The following is an 18,382-nucleotide window of genomic DNA, read 5'->3' as shown; positions in this document are numbered from 1 at the left end:
ATTGTTGCTTCCATCTTTTAGAAAGTTACCAAAAATACCAATTTTGTTAGAAGACATTTTGCTGCCACTTACAAGACTGTTGTCACAATAAATATATAGATCTACAATGTATTGATGAGGTGAAGCATGCCCCCTTAGATGTGACAACCTTGTGCAGTGCACAGCCTGCACAAAGGTACATGACAGCCATTCAGTACACGTACACCTGCAAGCACACATGTGTACTTCCACAGAAGAAAAAAAAGACTGTTTTAGTTTAGTCTTTTAGTCTTTTACAGGTAACCAGGCTGATCTGACTTCAGGAATAGCTCTTCTATGTGGCTCAGTCTAGAATGAGTATAGATCATATATAAGGGTCTGAAACTGGTTGTATTTGTACACAGTTCAAAAATACCCTACTCTTACTTCCTCTTTGCTTCTCCTCTGGGGAGTAAACACTGAATAAACATTTTACACAGGAAGTTCCATGTATACAGGTGTGTTAAAGGATGAGGATAAAAGAAATAGAATAATTCACAAACCTGGGGAGATTAAAGTTTTATTATAGAAAATTTCAAACAAATACTGAAGTAGAACAAAAGGTATAACGAACCCCACTCGCCTCCATGAACCTAACATCCAGATATAAAAATTACCGACTGATAGCTATTCCTGCTTCATCTGGATTTCTACTCACTCTCCTTCATATTGAAGCAATTCCTAGACACATCATTTTAGCCAAAAATATTTCAGTACATTTCTCTACAAGATATGAAATCTTTTCAAAATATAACCACAATACCATTATTACATCTTAACAAAAATAATAAGAAGTCTTTAATATCATCATATAGCCAGTGTTCAAAATTTTAATTGTCTCCCAAATGTCCCAAATTTTCTTTTTTCATTTGTCTGTTTTTACCTTGTGTTTGTTTGAAATGGGAACCAACTAAGTGCAAACATCACATTGGTTTTTATGTTTAAGTCTCTTTTAATGTATAAGTTTTCCCTTTATCTTCCTTCATCTCTCTTTTTTTTTTTTTTTTTTTTAAACAGAGTCTGCATTTTGCTGATGGCATCCAAGTAATGTTTAACGTGGTTCTCTGCTGCAGAATCCTTTCTGTATCTGTATATTCTTTTAAGGTGCTTGGGTGAATTTGATCCATAGCCAGGCTTGGAAAATACTGGAGAAGTTGTGTTTCTGCTTCTGGATTTCTTAATGTCTTTTATCTCTTTTTTTAAATTTCATTTTTCTATTTCTTAAATCCTCTATAGGAAATATGGATTTCTGAATGTCTGTCTTGGTTGAAAAAACAAAACTCGGAGGAACTTGAGTGCAATCATAAAACTACATGTCCACCACCTGTTGACAGATAATGAATGTTGGCTTGAATTTTGAGGGCATCTAGAATCCCTGGTGCAACTAAGGGATTGTTAGGGGAACAACTTCTCAGCCAGGCTTGAGACGGGCAATAGATCTGAATTAGCAGTGCTGGAAAAAAAAAGAGGACCTCCCAGCTGGGGGATTTGGTCTCACTTGAGGCCCTGTAGGAACTAGTAACCAGCAGGTGAATTGTTAATTAGCAGGCAAAGCCTGGCCTGGAATAAGCTGGTGGGCTTGACTTAAGTGGAGTTTAAATAGCTGGGAAAACGATTGTTCTGAGGATACTTGACTGGAGGCATTTCCAGCTCATGCTTGTGGCAGAAGGAGTGATGTGTTCTGTCTTAGGCACCTCTGCTGCTTCTGTCATCAACCTGGGTGATATGCTTTGGCTGTGTCCCCACCCAAATCCTATGTGTCGTGGAAGGGACTCGGTGGGAGGTAATTGATTCATGGGGGCAGGCCTTTCCTGTGCTATTCTCATGATAGTGAATAAGTCCCATGAGATCTGACAGTTTTATAAAGGAGAGATCACCCACACATGCTCTTTTGCCTTCTGCCATGTAACACGTGACTTTGCTCCTCCTTTGCCTTCCACCATGATGATGAGGCCTCCCCAGCCATGTGGAACTGTGAGTCCATTAAGCCCCTTTCCTTATAAATTACCCAGTCTCAGGTATGTCTTTATTAGCAGCATGAGAACAGACTAATACACTTGGCTTGCTTTCTTCTGTGCCTCTTTTTTTTTTTTTTTTAGATGGAGTCTCGCTCTGTAGCCCAGGCTGGAGTGCGGTGGTGTGATCTTGGCTCACTGCAACCTCTGCCTCCCAGGTTCAAGCAGTTCTCTGCCTCAGCCTCCCAAGTAGCTAAGATTACAGGCGCCAGCCACCATGCCTGCCTAAATTTTTGTATTTTAGCAGAGATGGGGTTTCACCATGTTGGCCAGGCTGGTCTCGAACTCCTGATCTCAAGTGATCCACCTGCCTTGGCCTCCCAAAGTGTTGGGATTATAGGCGTGAGCCACCACACCAGGCCTCTTCTGTGCATCTCAAAGGCTTGAGAAGATTTAAAAAACAAAATAAATAACAGAGCATTACATTTTCTTGGTGAGGGGTTTTGGGCTTTCTTTCCCCATGTCCATGTTGATCTGTCAACACCTGCCCCAGGCCCCTGCTGTTCTCCTTGCCCCATACCTGCTGCCAAAAGAGGTGCTTGCTGTTAGAAAGCCAGCGGTCGAAGTGTCTCTACCACTGGCTAGCTGGGCAACCTTGGGTAGGTTCCTCAGTTCTCTGAGCTCTGTAATCTTTACCTGTAAAATAAAGATTGTATCACCTGCTCCACCTACCATAAGAGGCCGTTGTGAGAATCAGCCTCTTATGGTAGGTGGAGCCGGTGATCCAATAGAGTTAAGGTAGGTGAAAGTCCTGTCCTTCATTAAACCACAAATCGTCATACAATTGCTCTTGTTGCCTGCTGCCTCCCCTCTGCTCGCAGTCATTCATTCCTGGCTGAGAGGGCAGAAGTTGAACAGGTCCCCAAGACTTTTTAGTTGTATTATTTGGGGCAAGTCATGCTGTGAATTTCTGTTTCCTCATACATAAAATGGGAATAACTTTACCTAGCATTTATTTACATCCTTCTTTATTTACACTGCACCTTGACCCAATGATGTTATCAGCACGAAAGCTGAGATAGAGACACATAAAGCATCTAACCTAGACTTAGTGCCCAGTCATTACTCAGTAAATGGGAATTCTTTCCTTCCCTGTTTGTGGAAATTGGACTATGGTATAACCCAGCTGATATGCCTTCCTTTATAAAGAAGGAACTCCTCCTCTAATTGCCGAGGATAGTACTGTCTGCTACTCCTTCACCCTCAACTTTTAATCTCAGTGCTTTGCTCAAGGCCCAAACATGTTTTAAATTCTCTTTGGAAGTCTGTAGACTAGGGAGTTATATAATGGAGTCTTCTTTTATTACTTGGGGATAAAAGTTCCTCAACAGCATGTGTCAAAAAGACTCAAATGTTTGTTTGACTACAAAATTAACATGAGTCAACAGTGTGCGAACAAGCAAGAAATGTATTTTAGGAAGTGTGAAGGGAATGGTCCAGTGAGAGGATAGTCTTAGATTCATTCTCCTCGTGTTGGTCCGACTACACTTGGACTAAAGGACTCAGTTCCAGACGCTGACGCCTGGGGACAGATCATCAGAAAGGAGTGCTAGCAAAGAACTTGGGATGCAGAGTGTTTGAGTACCTTTCAGAAACGGAGACTCCTTAAACTGCAAAAGATGTATTTCAGGAGAGATATGTATTGTCTTTTGTTTTTTGAACGGACTGAACAAAATACCACCACTTTGGATTTACTTAAGAGTAACAATTTCTAAGGAGTATGTAGAAGTACACATTGGAGGTTATGTGACTCCCAAGGGAAGAATTAGGGATGGTAGGTAGAAGTTATACAGCAGTAGTTTTAGTGGTATTTCTGTTTCTATTCCTATTCACAACTCTGGGTTTTTGGAAGAATTGGTTATTAAAACGATTTAAAACTGGGCTTTCTTACAGCCAGTTTCAGCATTATGTTACATACAAAAGACATTCAAAGCAATATTGAAATTGTGAATTAGAAAGGGACACAACAACAAATATACCAGAAATTAAAACAGTTAACAAGAGACAATCAGGTATGACTTTATGTCAATTAACTCAGAAGATATACAAAATGGTTAACTTCCAGGAAACAATAATCAATATAAATTTAAGAAGAAATAACCTAAATTCTATGATCCTGAAAGATATTACATCAATGATTATAGCTACCTATATTATGAAATAACATACAAATAATTTTTTTTTTTTTTAAAGACAGTCTCGGCTCACTGCAATTTCTGCCTCCTGGGTTCAAGCAATTCTCCTGGTTCAGCCTCCCAAGTAGCTGGGATTACAGGCACCCACCACCAAACCTGGTTAAATTTTGTATTTTTAGTAGAGACGGGGATTTCACCATGTTGACCAGGCTGGTCTTGAACTCCTGACCTCAAGTGACCCTCCAGCCTCAGCCTCCCAAAGTGCTGGGATTACAGGAGTGAGCCACCATGCCTGGCCACAAATAATTTTTTACAGGTGAGTTTTACCAGATTTTCAAGGAATATATAATCCCAATCTTATATACACTATTCCAGAGAGTACCCCAAAGCTCATTTTGTTAGACTGACATAAACTTGAATCCAAAATAAGACAAGGACAGTAAAGAAAAATGTAGGGGGTTCTAGCTGAACAGTGAGGCAGGAAAAGGAAGACATACTAATTGTAAAAGCAAAACAAAACAATCGCTATTTACAGAAATTGCCTTCATAGAGTCTAAGGGAAAATACAGACAAGCAATTGGAGCTAACATAAAAAATCAACAAGTTACTAAGTACAATATTAGTATAAAGCACAATATTAATATAAAGATAACATTAACATCAATAAATAATTTTTAAAATATTAAATATTATAAAAAGTCAGTTCTTCCTTAATTAATTCAAAACAATCCCACTTTTTTTTTTTTGGATACTTGACAAGATGATTTAAAAAGCCATGTGCAAGACCAAAGGACCAAGAAGTTTGTAGAAGACCAAGATAGGAAGGCTCACTTTAACCTATCAAATATGTCAGTCAGGGTTCAATCAAGGAACTAGAACCACAAAGACTGTTATGACATGGGATTTAGTCTAGAAAGCAGACCTTATCCAATTGTGGGAGGAGCTGGGGAGATAAAAATCTCTAAGAAGAAGCTGGGAGCTCAGAGAAGAGTCTAAACCATCTTCTGAGAGCACTGGCATAAGTGGACAAGTCAGAGTTTACAGAAAATTTAAGAAGCCAACTACACATCCAACTACTGAGTTTGTCCTGCAGAGGGAACTCATGGAGATGTCTGTGTGAAGCTGTTGCCTTTGTGAAGCCACCTCCTCTGTGGCTCTTAGCCAAGTATCTGGTAGTAGGTCTTAGGCTGCAGGACCAGAATTTGGGAAGAAGAGCAGGATGCAAAGCAGAGGAGAACAAGGGCAAGTTGGAATCTGTTGGATACTTCTGTGTCTGTTACCCCATCTAACTGTGAAGAGCTTCACAGAGTAAAGGACTCCCCTTCACTTCCACATCCCAAAGTCTCACACAAGGTCTTCTGTTGGCCAACTTGGACCTGGAACCAGACAGGAAAGGGAATTCTTAGCTCAACCAAAGTGGTAATGAAATAACCTAGCATATCAAGATGAATGTTAAAGTTATTGTAATTAAGACAGTGAAAGCCTGGGCAACAAGGGAGACCCTGTCTCTAAAAAAAAAAAAAAAAAAAAAAATTAGCAGGTGCAGTGGCATGTACCAGTGGTCCCAGCTACTCGGGAAGCTAAGGCAGGAAGATCACTTGAGGCCAGGAGTTCCAGACCAGCCTGGGCAACATAGTGAGATCCCATCTCTACAAAAAATAAAAAAATTAGCTGGGCAAGGTGAAGTGCACCTGTAGTCCCAGCTACTAAGGAGGCTAAGGCAGAAGGATTGCTTGAGACTAAGAGTTTGAGGTTGCAGTGAGCTATGATCAAGCCACTGCAGTCCAGCATGGGCAGTAAAATGAGACTTTGTCTCAAAACAAACTAACTAACCAACCAAAAGAAATGCTTGTTGTAGGCAAAAAAAAAAAAAAAAAAAAAAAAAAAAAAAAAAAAGAAAGAAAGAAAGTGAAAGAAAGAAAGAGAAAGAAATGTTTGTTGTAGGCAAAAAAGAAAGAAAGAAAGAAAGTGAAAGAAAGAAAGAAAAAGAAAGAAATGTTTGTTGTAGGCAAAAAAAAAAAAAAAAAGACAAAAACCCCCCAAAATAGAGTAATGGAATACAGAGCCTAAAACCAGACCTATTCATATATAGAAATAACATGAAAAAAATGACATTACAAATTCATTAATGATATCACAATATTTGGTTTCTCATATAGAGAAGTGATTGAAAAAACTCCTTACCTCCTACTAGTCACAAAATTAAATTCGACGTGGATTAAATCATAAAATCCTAAATGTGAAGAACAACTTTAAAAACTTTTACAAATAAAATATAGAAGAGTATTTGTATGACTGCACTGAAGAGAAGGATTGATTAAACAAAAGATAAAAGAATACGAAGAATGATATATTGACTATATTCCAATTTAAAACTTCTTAACAAAAAATGTCATAAAAATGAAAAAGACAAGCCAGACTAAAAGAAGATATTTCCAACATATAACCACAAATAAATTATTATTGTTCAGAATAGTTAAAGGATACCTACAAGTCAAAATGATAAATCCTAGGGTAAGGAAAGGAATAGGAAATTCACAGGAGATAAGATTTGAATGGCCAATTCAAAATGTTAAAAGAGGGCTCATTATTGAGCACTCACTGTATATTATTCTAAAGGCTTTACTGAGCATTAACTATATATTATTCCAAATGCTTTGCATATGTTAACACACATATTCCTGGCAATGGGTGCATGAGGTAGGTGTTATAATCTCTTTCTTCTTCCAAAGAGATAAAGTAGGGCTGAAGTCATACAACCAGCAAACAGTAAAGTCAGCATTTGAATACCAGTGATTTCACTCTAAAATCTGAGTTCTTAACTATCTTCTATTTTATCAACTTGTTAAATTTAAACATTTGGCAATTCTCACTGTTGTTAAGGATGTGGCAGAATGGGAACAAGTGAACCCCATTTGTTGGGGTGTAAATTGATACCACTACTTAGTTGAAGAGCAATCTACCTTTACAAATTGAGACTGTTAGGTCCACAGCCTAAAGTCATAGCCATATAAACAAGGAACATATACAAGAATGTTTATTGCTGCAGTGTTTGTAGCGGAGCAAAAATACAGTGTAAAATATTTATACTATGGAGTATTAATATGAAATAATCTAAGTAAAACCCTATAACATAATGTTGATTTAAAAAAGCAAGTTGGAAATAGATATATACAGAGTATGATGCCACTCATATAAAATTTAAAAGTATGCAAAACATGACATGGTTCATATACGTTGTAAATTTATAAAACACGAAAAAATAAATTTAAAATTCCGGAAAATGGTTACCATTATGAAGGGGAATGAAAGAATGAGATGAGGGATTTTGCAGGAAGGATCAATTGTATCTGTAATAATGTATTTCTTTGAAAAATGAGTAAATAGGGCAAGATATTAAGACACAGCACAACTAGGTGGTGAATATGTTCTATTCTTCTTTGTATTTTTAACTTCAATGGCCTGACCCACATTTTTTATCTCACTTGTCACTCTTCCCCTCTTTCATATCACTGCCTCACGGGGCCTCCTACCTTTCACTGAACAAGCCATGCTACCTCACACCACACTTTCCCTCACTTGGGAATGTCTTCTGCTTAGAAAAACCCTGTTCATCTTTCATGGCTTAGAATATTTCATTTGGGAAAGCACCTGAAAGTACACCCATGTTCATAGCAGCATTGTTCACAATAGCTAAAGGGTTGAAGTAATCAAAGTGTCCATCAACTAATAAATGAATAAATAAAATGTGGTATATCCACACAATGGAATATTATTCAGCTGTAAAAAGGAAGGAAATTCTGACACATGCTACAACATAGATGAAACTTGAAGACATTATGCCAAGTGAAATAAGCCAGTCAAAAATGCACAAATACTGTGTGAGTCCAGTTATATGAAGTACCTAGAGTAGTCAAATTCACAGAAGCAGAAACTAGAATGGTGATTGCCAGGAGCTGAGAGAAGTAGGTGATATAGTTTGGCTGTATCCCTACCCAAATCTCATCTTGAATTGTAACTCCCATAATCCCCACATGTTGTGGAAGGGACCCAGTGGGAGGTAATTGAATCACGGGGGTGTGTTCTTCCCATGCTGTTCTCATGATAGTGAATAAGCTTCATGAGATCTGATGGTTTTATAAAGGGCAATTTTCCTACACATGCTCTCTTGCCTGCCACCATGTAAGACATGCCTTTGCTCCTCCTTTGCCTTCTGCCATGATTGTGAGACCTCCTCAGCCATGTGGAACTGTGAGTCCATTAAACCTCTTTTTCTTTATAAATTAACCAGTCTCAGATATTTATTCATAGCAGTATGAAGATGAACTAATATGATAGAGAATAGGGAGTTATTAATGAGGACAGAGTTTCAGTTTGTGGAGATGAAAAAATTCTGGAGATGAATGGTGGTGCTGGTTGTACAACATTGTGAACATACTTAATGCCACTCAACTATACACTAAAAAATTGGCTAAAATGGTGAATTTTATGTTACATACACATTTTACCATATTAAAACAAGCAAGCAAGCAAACAAAAGCAAGCTGAAAGGCAACTTATAGTATTATTAGAAGTCTCTCAAAGAGGAGGCAGAGGGAGACTGCCTCCCAGGTAGATGCCATCCAGCCCCAGCCCCTGTGAGCTCCTTGTCTCCTCTTACCTTGTCTATGGGTGTGTTCTGTTTTTCCAGTGATATCTTTGCTTTTTCCTGTAAGGCAAACTCAAGTTGTCACTTCTCCACTTTTGCTCCCTACTCATCACCCCAATGATGACAGTAAACCCTGGGGTGCTTTCTCTCTTGTTTAGTCTGTTCTTACACTGCTATAATAAATACCCAAGACTGGGTAATTTATAAAGGAAAAGAGGTTTAATGGACTCACAGTTCCACATGACTGGGGAGGCTTCATAATCATGGCAGAAGGTGAAGGTGGAGCAAAAGGCATGTCTTACATGGCAGCAGGCAAGAGGGCATTTGCAGGGGAACTGCCCTTTATAAAACAATCAGATCTCATGAAACGTATTCACTATCACAAGAATAGCATGGGGAAAAACCTGCCCCCGTGATTTAATAACCTACCCCTGGGTCCCTCCCACGACAAGTGGGGATAATGGGAACTACAATTCAAGATGAGATTTGGGTGGGGACACAGCCAAATCATATCATCTCCCCTTCTGACTAGACCCAGCGTTCTCAGTCCCTTGCCTTTCAGAGTGTATTTCTACCTTCTCCATTGATTTCCCTCCCTTGCCCAGGCTTTGAGTATCTGTTTTCAGAATTGTAACCTCACCTCATGTTCTGATTGCTTCCTGGGCCTGGCAGTTTGGTTTTGGCTTCTTGACTCAGTTGTGAGTTGTAACCAGGATTCACCCAGCGACTCAGCTTTGTAGAAAGGGCCAAGCCCTTTTCTGACTGGAACTACATGATTCCACTTCATGGTTTATCAAATGTGGACTTCCTTGTTATTATGAAATCACTTTAAAGCCTTTATGGTGATCTACTTAAATGCATATATATATGTTTATGTATGTTTGTGTGTGTGTTTATATCCATATATATACACATATATATCTATATATATAGAGAGAGATGTGTGTGTGTGTGTGTGTGTATCTCCCCATTTGCTTGTGGATGCATAGAAAATGCCAGAAACTGATAACAAAAGTTTCTAGAGGAAGGGCAGTCTTTGGTTCAGTGCTGGGGCTGAGTGGGAGCAGAAGAAAAATTCCTTGTGAACTTTCCACCTTTTCTTCACCTGGAATTGTTTATAATAAGCATATGTCATTTTTATAATAAAAGTAAATATTCACAGTGAAACACTGTGTTCTAACTGGTATAATAAGCTATTAGTATTTGATCCTGAGAGCCCCTCTTTCAGAGGCACTGTCAGTCGAATACACGGCTGGGGCTAATGTTAGCTTCCAGGGGAAATCATCGTTGGGAGGTGCAATTTCAGATCCAGCTGGAGAGAGGCAAGGGTGTGGCTGCAAACCCCTTTTCTAATCTGAACAGGATATTTGTAAGGTAGTCACTGTGTGGAGATGAGTGATAGGGCTGCCATTCTGGTCCCGCCACTGCTTCTTCCTCTGAAAGCAATTTAGAGGACAGCCAAGAAGAACAGAGCCTACCCCTTTAATTAGCCTGCGGAGCCAGGCAAGGTAAATATTTGTGACTGAAACAGCGTGGATCCATGGAAGCTGGGATTTTAGCCTAGAAGCCTTGTGCTGCCAAGTTGCCATGAGACCAGAAGCTGGAGCTATGTTTTGCCTCAGAAAGTGCTTCTGAGTTGAAGAGAAGTGGGAAGGAAATCAGCAGTAGAATTAAGGTCTGTGTATTAGCTGAGGATAATAAGAGTGTATCTATCCCTTAGGGTAAACGCACAAATTTTACCTATTTTTTATTTTGTCTTTATATTGATTTCTTATATTTAAAAAAATTCAGGCTGGGCGTCGTGGCTCATGCGTATAATCCTAGTACTTTGGGAGGCCCAGGCGGGAGGGTCGCTTGAGCCCAGGGGTTTGAGACCAGCCTAGGCAACAAAACAAGACCCTGTCTGTGTAAAAAATTAGCCAGGCGTGGTGGTGCGCACCTGTAGTCCCAGCTGCTTGGGAAGCTGAAGTGGGAGGATTGCTTGAGCTCAGGAGTTGGCTGCTGCGGAGAACTATGATGGCGCCGCTGCTGGGTGACAGAGAAAGACCCCGTCTCTAAAATAAAAATAACAATTTTTCAAAGTAAGAAAAACAAATAAATAAAAAATTTAGTGTCCTGAATGTTGACTTATTGAACTTCCTGCATCTACTAGCTGATTCTCTGGTTTCCAGGGATCCTGAATAAAAATGAGATCATTTCACTGCTCTTCTTATAACTTTTCAATACCTTTTCATTTCTCTTAGGATAAAATCCTGACTCCTGTAGTTCGTGTGTAGGATGACTATATGACTGATATTCAAACTGGGATGGCTGTGAATACGAATGTAAGGAAAACAGATGCAAGGGGGACTGTCAAGGGAAAACCAAGATGTATCCACGAGACGCTGCTAGATCTGGCTGCGGCCCCAGCTCTCCCTGTCCCCATCTGCCCACCTTTTTCCAGGTATGACTCCCTTTCTTGTTGTTCAATGACATCACCATGGAGTCTTCACTGTCCCCTCAGTCTGCCTTATTTATCTTTGGGGTCTCGGATGTCTCCTCAGAGAGGCTTTCCATGACCATCCATTCTGGAATGGTCTCCCCAGTTGCTGTGTATTTTATCTCTGCACATTTCCATCATCACACCTGAAATAATCTGTGAAGATATTGTTTGTGCATTTGTTTACTATCTGTATTAGCTACCAGGCTGAGGCCAGGGACTTGTTTGTCTTGCCCACTAGCCTGGCACATGGTAGGGACCCAGTAAATATGTAGCATTTACTGGGTGAAGTAATGAATGATCAGGTGAAGATCTTTAAGATGGACTGAATGACCCAGAGATGCCCACTGCCTTGATTCTCATCATGTGAATTAGGTCCATCTTCAGTAGAAGAGAATGAATGCAAATAGAAAAGCAGAGGGAATAGAATGAGAGAGCATGCTGGACAAATCCTGGTTACAGGCGTTACGGGTATACACTTTATCCTTCATTTGTTCCTTAATGGGGTGAGCCATTTAACTAAGTTATAAATAAACTTCTCCTCCCCTTCCTAGCCTGAACTACAATTGGGATTGGGGTTCCATATTTACAACCAAAGACTTCTAGGAAAACACAATTAGCCCCTTTCTTTTGGAATATATGTTCCCCTTCCCACCCCCCTTCTTTTTTCTCATCCGGACTGGAGTGCAATGGCAAGATCTCAGCTCACTGCAACTTCCACCTCCTGGATTCAAGCAATTCTCCTGCCTCACCTCCCGAGTAGCTGGAATTACAGGCTCACGCCACCACACCCCGCTAATTTTTTTGTATTTTTAGTAGAGACGAGGTTTCACCATGTTGGCCAGGCTGGTCATATATTCCCATTTTTAAAGGACAACACTGTGGCGGAATATATTAGTTATGCCCCATTATCAATTTTATCTTCTTCCTTGGTAAATTAAGGGAGAATGGATTAGTTTCATATTTCTGCTGTAACAAATTGCCATATAACTAAGGGATTAAAACAATATACATTTATTATCTTACTTTTCTAAAGGTCAGAAGTCTAAAATGAGTTGAAAGGGCTGTTCCTTCTGGGGGATCAAGAGAAGAATCTGTTTCTTTGCATTTTCCAGCTTTTAGAGGCTACATGCTTTTCTTGACTTAGAGCGCCCTGCTCACATTACTATCTCTGTCTCCATGATCACTTTTCCTTATCTGAATCTGATCCTTCTTTATAAAGACTTTTGTGATTACATTATCCAGGATTCACGTTGATAATTCAGGATAACCTCTCAATCAAAAGATATTTGACTTCATCACATCTGCAAAGCTCCTTTTTCCATGAAAGATGACATATTTACAGGTTTCAGGCATTGGGACCTGGGCATCTTCAGCAGGCCATTATTCTGTTTATCACAAACGGCAATGGCCCTCCTCACCTGTTTCTTCTCATCCCATGGCTGGGATGTGGCTATACCAGCTGGAGCTCAAGCAGCCATCTTGGGCCATTGTTTAGAAGTCACACACTGAGGATAGGGTAGTAGTGAGGTTGAACGCTCTGGGATCCTAACAGTTTTGTGAGTTACTCTGCCAGTCCTAGACTATTGTTCTTCTGACTTCTTTGAGATGCTTTTAGGTTTTCTAAATCTGACCGATACAGTTGTACTCTTTACACTTTTTAAAAATGTTCTCCCATTTCCACTTGGTTTTATATCCCAACTATTTCTCCATGCTATTAAGTATTTAAGTGTTTTACAACAACTGTTTTGTTGTTGTTTTTAAAGACAGAGTCTTGCTCTGTTGCGCAGGCTGAAGTTCAGTGGCACAATCAAGTTCAAGGCTCATTGCAGCTTTGAACTCCTTGGCTCAAGCCATCCTCTCACCTCAACCTCCCTAGTAGCTGGGACTACAAGCACATGCCACCACATCTGGCTAATTTTTTTTTCTTCTTCTTCTTTTTAAATTGTGGAGACAAAGTCTCACTATATTGCCTAGGCTGATTTCAAACTGCTGACCTTAATTAATCTTCCCATCTCAGCGTCCCAAAGTCCTGGGATTACAGGCATGAGTCACCATGCTTGGCCCCACAAACTTGAGTTTTGATGACTTTATAATATTCCACATTTTATTTAATGATTCCTCAACTATTTAAAAATTAGATTATTATTTTTATTTTATTTTATTTTGAGATGGAGTCTTGCTCTGCAACCCAGGCTGGAGTGCAGTGGCATGATCTCGACTCACTGCAACCTCTGCCTCCCACTTCAAGTGATTCTCCTGCCTCAGCCTCCCAAGTAGCTGGGATTACAGGTGTGTGCCACCATGCCTGGCTAATTTTTGTATTTTTAGTAGAGACAGGATTTCACCATGTTGGCCGGGCTGGTCTTGAACCCCTGACCCCAAGTGATCTGCCCACCTCGGCCTTCGAAAGTGCTGGGATTATAGGTGTGAGCCACTGCACCTGGCCAACAATTAGATTATTTTTAAAAATCCTTTTGAATAAAACGTTCCAGTGTTTTAACAGAAGGATTATAAGAGGAAATTCATGGTTTAATGTGCATCTCACATTATAGCATGTGCTTATATGAGACCAATACAAATCTAGGTCAGGGCCAGCTGCCGTAGCTTACACCTGTAATCCTAGCACTTTGTGAGGATCCTTCCTGAGATGGGAGGATCGCTTGAGCCCAGGAGTTTGAGACCAGTTTGGGTAACATAGGGAGACCCCCATCTCTACAAAAAAATTTTAAAAATTAACCGGGCTTGGTGGCATCCTTCTGTGGTTCCAGCTACCTGGGAGGCTGAGGCAGGATAATTGATTAATTGAGCCTGGGGGTTTGAAGCTGCAGTGAGCGAGTTCCCATCTCAAAAACAAAAATTTAAAAAATGGCTAAGTCGGGTGGGAGAAAATCACCCTGGTTAAAAGAACAGCCTCTGTAAGAAAACCTTCAATTTCACCTGCTCTGAATTTGAAAACCTAAATCCAGTAAAGTGACAGGAACATCATATATGTAATACTTTTTAAGCTATCACAGTGACAGTAACATAGCCCAGGGAACTTAAAAAAGAACAGTTTTTCATACTTGAGTAAAACTTGGTTTTATTAAATATTTTTAGTTGAATTTTCCTGCAAAGAAGGTTGCAGGGAAAAAATTGAGTCATTTGTACCGTCGCTGCCCCGTGGGGCAATAGCAAATGACATTCTCTCAACATCCCACACAAATAGCACATTAGGCAATCTTTAGTGCTCTATATTATTTCCCTGAATAACAGCTATAAAAGAAGCTAAAAGGAATGCAAATATAGGTCAATGATAAGCACTCTTTTATAATATGCAGTCTCAGGGGTGTGGATAATTACAGTGAATATAAAAAGTCCACAATGTATCCTGCTGCAGAATGACTGTCACTTGCACGTGAAACTTAAGATGTTATTTACTCCCTGTTCATTTAGCTCACCACTCCCTTTTTTTTTTTTTTTTTTTTTTTTTTTTGTACGCTGTATCTTTCTTCACTGCACTCCTTATAGCTTAATATTACATATTTATTTGTTTACTTGTTTTTTTGGCTACATTATTAAAATGTGGCAGGGATCCCGCCCGCCTTCTTCACTGGAATAGCCTGTGTCCAGCACTGCTGCAGGCACAAAGTGGGTGTCAAATCACAAACACCTGCTGCAAGGTGGGTGGGGATTTTGGTGATGAACTAAAGGGATGTGGAGGGACTGAGTCATGAAGGCACTGAAGGGGACTTGACTGGAACCTGAGGCAGTGGGGAGGTCACAGAAGGATATTAAACTGAAGTTGGAGGATGGTGAGGGACAAGATCAGACTTGGATTTTAGATAAATAACTCTGGGTTTGTTGTGGAGGAAGGGTTTGGGATGGCAAATAGCCTGGAGTTGGACCAGTGAGGAGGCTTTTGCAACATTCTAGGTAAGTGGAGATAAGAGCCCAAGCTTGAAAGTTGGTAATAATGAGATGATAACAATAATTATCAGTACAGCAAAATTTGCTGTATAGACAGCTAGTCATTACAATCCATTGTCTAGCCTACACTTCCCAGCCTCCTTTGCAGTGAGGTGTGGCCATGTGATTATGTTCTGGCCAATGGGATTTGAGCAGGAAGAATGACGGCCAATGGGATTCGAGCAGGAAGAATGACCTCCATAGAATTCTCTGGTACATACTCCTTCATTTTCTTTCCCTTTTCTGGCCAGTTGGGATGGAGAAACTATGTACTGAAGATAACTGGGCATCTATTAACATAGTCCCTGTAAAACCATGTAAACAAATGAGGAAGAAATATCTATTATATAGTCAAGTCATTGGACGATCTTAGGTCTGTTTGTTATAGCAGCTAGTGTTACCCTAATGAATTTTAGCACATGTATATTTACTAAGCATCATTCTTAATGCTTTATATATGATAACTCATTTAGTCTTCCCAACAGTTTATTTAGGATCATTTTATTGTTATTATCTTCAATTTATGGGTGAGGAAATGGAAACACAGAGGGGCTGTGTAACCTACTGACGGTTACACAGCTGGGAAACGATGGAGCCAGATTTCAGAGTTCTGGCTCTGATATTTTAAGCAATATCTGATTGTGGAGCTGGATAGGAATTAATACTTAAAAAAAAGAGATATAGATGTTCCTTCCTTTCAATTAAACATTCTGAATTAAATTGAAACCTTAAAAAAGTTGAAATGGTCAAGCATAAACATTAATTAAAAAGCAAGTCATTTTTATAAGATAATAATATTTCAAGTAAAATGTAAATAAAACCACTTTAGGTAGGTTTCCTGGAATCAGACCCTGTGCCTAAGATTTCTATGCAGGAGCTTTATAGGGAAGAGTTCCTTGGAAGTAAGGGAATCAGGACTGGGCAGAAGGAGAAGGTAAGCTATAATACAGCCAACACAGAGCCCATGGCGTGGGATGAGTCCTCAAGCTGGGATCACCCGTCAGAGTTATCAGCCATGAAGGCAAGGGGTCTGGGCTTCTGTGCTCTGCCTCAACCAGTCACTGGATATGGGCTGCCAGTGTGGAGGGGATGTGAGCTTGAGTAAGGCAGCTTCTTTGGAGAGAGATTTAGCTGTGAGTCCGCACTCCCCTGCAGTTGGAAGAATGAGCATCATGGTCTTGAAGGATCTGAGTGGCACATCACAGTATCCACCACAGAAATCATGAACTACTCTATTTACAAATGTTCAGTTGCTCCAGATTGTCCCACTGGGCTTCAGACTCATGTAGCTCACTATCTACTAATTGTGCCTAAAGCATAAAATATATGCTGCAGGAGGACTGACTAGAAATAGGATTCCAGGCTGGGCGTGGTGGCTTACACATATAATCCAAGCACTTTGGAAGGCTGAGGTGGGTGGATCATGAGGTCAGGAGTTCTAGACCAACCTGGCCAAGATGGTGAAACCCTGTCTCTATTAAAAAATACCAAAAAAATAGCCAGGCATGGTGGTGGGCGCCTGTAATCTCAGCTACTCGGGAGGCTGAGGTAGAGAATTGCCTGAACTTGGGAGGTGCAGGTTGCTGTGAGCTGAGATTGCACCATTGCACTCCAGCCTGGGTGACAGAGCAAGACTCCATCTCAAAAAAAAAAAAAAGAGGATTTCAGAGGTGAGTTGGGGTGAAAGCCTTAAATGGTATGCCAGGGAGTTTGGGTCAGAGGGAAGCCTGGTGGCTTCATGAGATGGATTAGCACAAGAATAGAGCACTGGCAAGTAGATCATTCAGGGGCTGTTACAACAGCTCATTGCAGTGAGGAGCAGAGTCTGAATCAGTATCAATGGAATGGAGAAGTGCTGAACTTGCAAAACGTTTTAAAGGTTGTATTCAATGGTTTTGATGGCTGAATGTGGAAGACGAGGTAATGTTTGAAGTAAAGTCCATAACTCTATATTGAAAGACTATGAAAGGTGATGCTTTAAGAAAGATCGTGGTCATGTTCACTCTGTGGAGATATGTGGGGCCAGGCATGGTGGTTCATGCCTATAATCACAACAGTTTGGGAGGCTGAGGTGGGGCGGATCACTTGAGGTCAGGAGTTCGAGACCAGCCTGGCCAACATGGTGAAACCTCATCTCTACTAAAAATACAAAATTTGTTGGGCATGGTGGCACACATCTGTAGTCCTGGCTATTCAGGAGGCTGAGGCAGGATAATCACTTGAACCTGGGAGGCTGAGATTGCAGTAAGCCAAGACTGAGCCACTGCGCTCCAGCCTGGTCAACACAGTGAGACTCTGTCTCAAAAACGAAAAGAGAGAGACACGTGGGGCATGAAGCCCTTGACTATCTTTTTTTTTTTTGAGCTGGAGTTTCACTCTGTCACCCAGGCGGGAGTGCAGTGGTGCCCTGGCTCACTGCAACCTCCTCTGCCTCCTGGGTTCAACTGCCTCAGCCTCCCAAGTAGCTGGGACTACAGGTGCCCGCCAACAAACCTGTCTAATTTTGTATCTTTAGTAGACGCAGGGTTTCACTATGTTGTCCAGGCTAGTCTCAAACTCCTGACCTCAAATGATCCACCCACCTCTGCCTTCCAAAGTGCTGGGATTACAGGCATGAGCCACTGTGCTTGGCCCCTTGACTATCATTTTAATTGGCATAATACAATAAGTAATTCTCCAATTGGCTGCTGCTTTCTTTATTTTTTCTTTCTTTTGGAGAAACTTTCTGTTGCTTCCTCTGGTAACTAAAAATTAGTTGTGCTTTCCATCTATCATTGGTTTCTTCATCAGCCTGCTTTAACAAAACCTTCTTTCTGATATGCCTTTCTCTTTTCAGTTGCAAATCTAAGTGTACCAGAACAAAACATATACTTAAAATAACTAAACATAAAGTTTTAAAGCATACAATGAAATTCGTTTTTTTCTTTATTTCTCAGCAGTTCTATCGTGGTCCTTATTAGAAGTTCTAATAACGGTCCTAGATTGTAGGTGCATCGAGAGGTGACATGAAGTGTGCTGGGCTTGGGGACAATGTCCGGTTGTTAGCAGCTGGTTGTTCACAGTTTTGTAGATAAACAAGATTGCTCATTAGAGCTGAGTCTGAATGACAATATTAAATCGCTTTGCACACCTGGTGGGT

At 40.4% G+C, this 18,382-nt stretch overlaps 1 pseudogene; it reads left to right on the top strand.

Moving 5' to 3' along the window:
- The first annotated feature begins 11,122 nt into the window (after window positions 1–11,122).
- The window catches only part of LOC103239517 (uncharacterized), a 34,604-nt pseudogene continuing 27,344 nt past the window's right edge, over window positions 11,123–18,382 (top strand).

This window comes from Chlorocebus sabaeus, chromosome 11, assembly GCF_047675955.1.
Source record: "Chlorocebus sabaeus isolate Y175 chromosome 11, mChlSab1.0.hap1, whole genome shotgun sequence".
Classification (NCBI taxonomy): Eukaryota; Metazoa; Chordata; class Mammalia; order Primates; family Cercopithecidae; genus Chlorocebus; species Chlorocebus sabaeus.
This window is presented reverse-complemented; position numbering and strand designations above follow the sequence as displayed.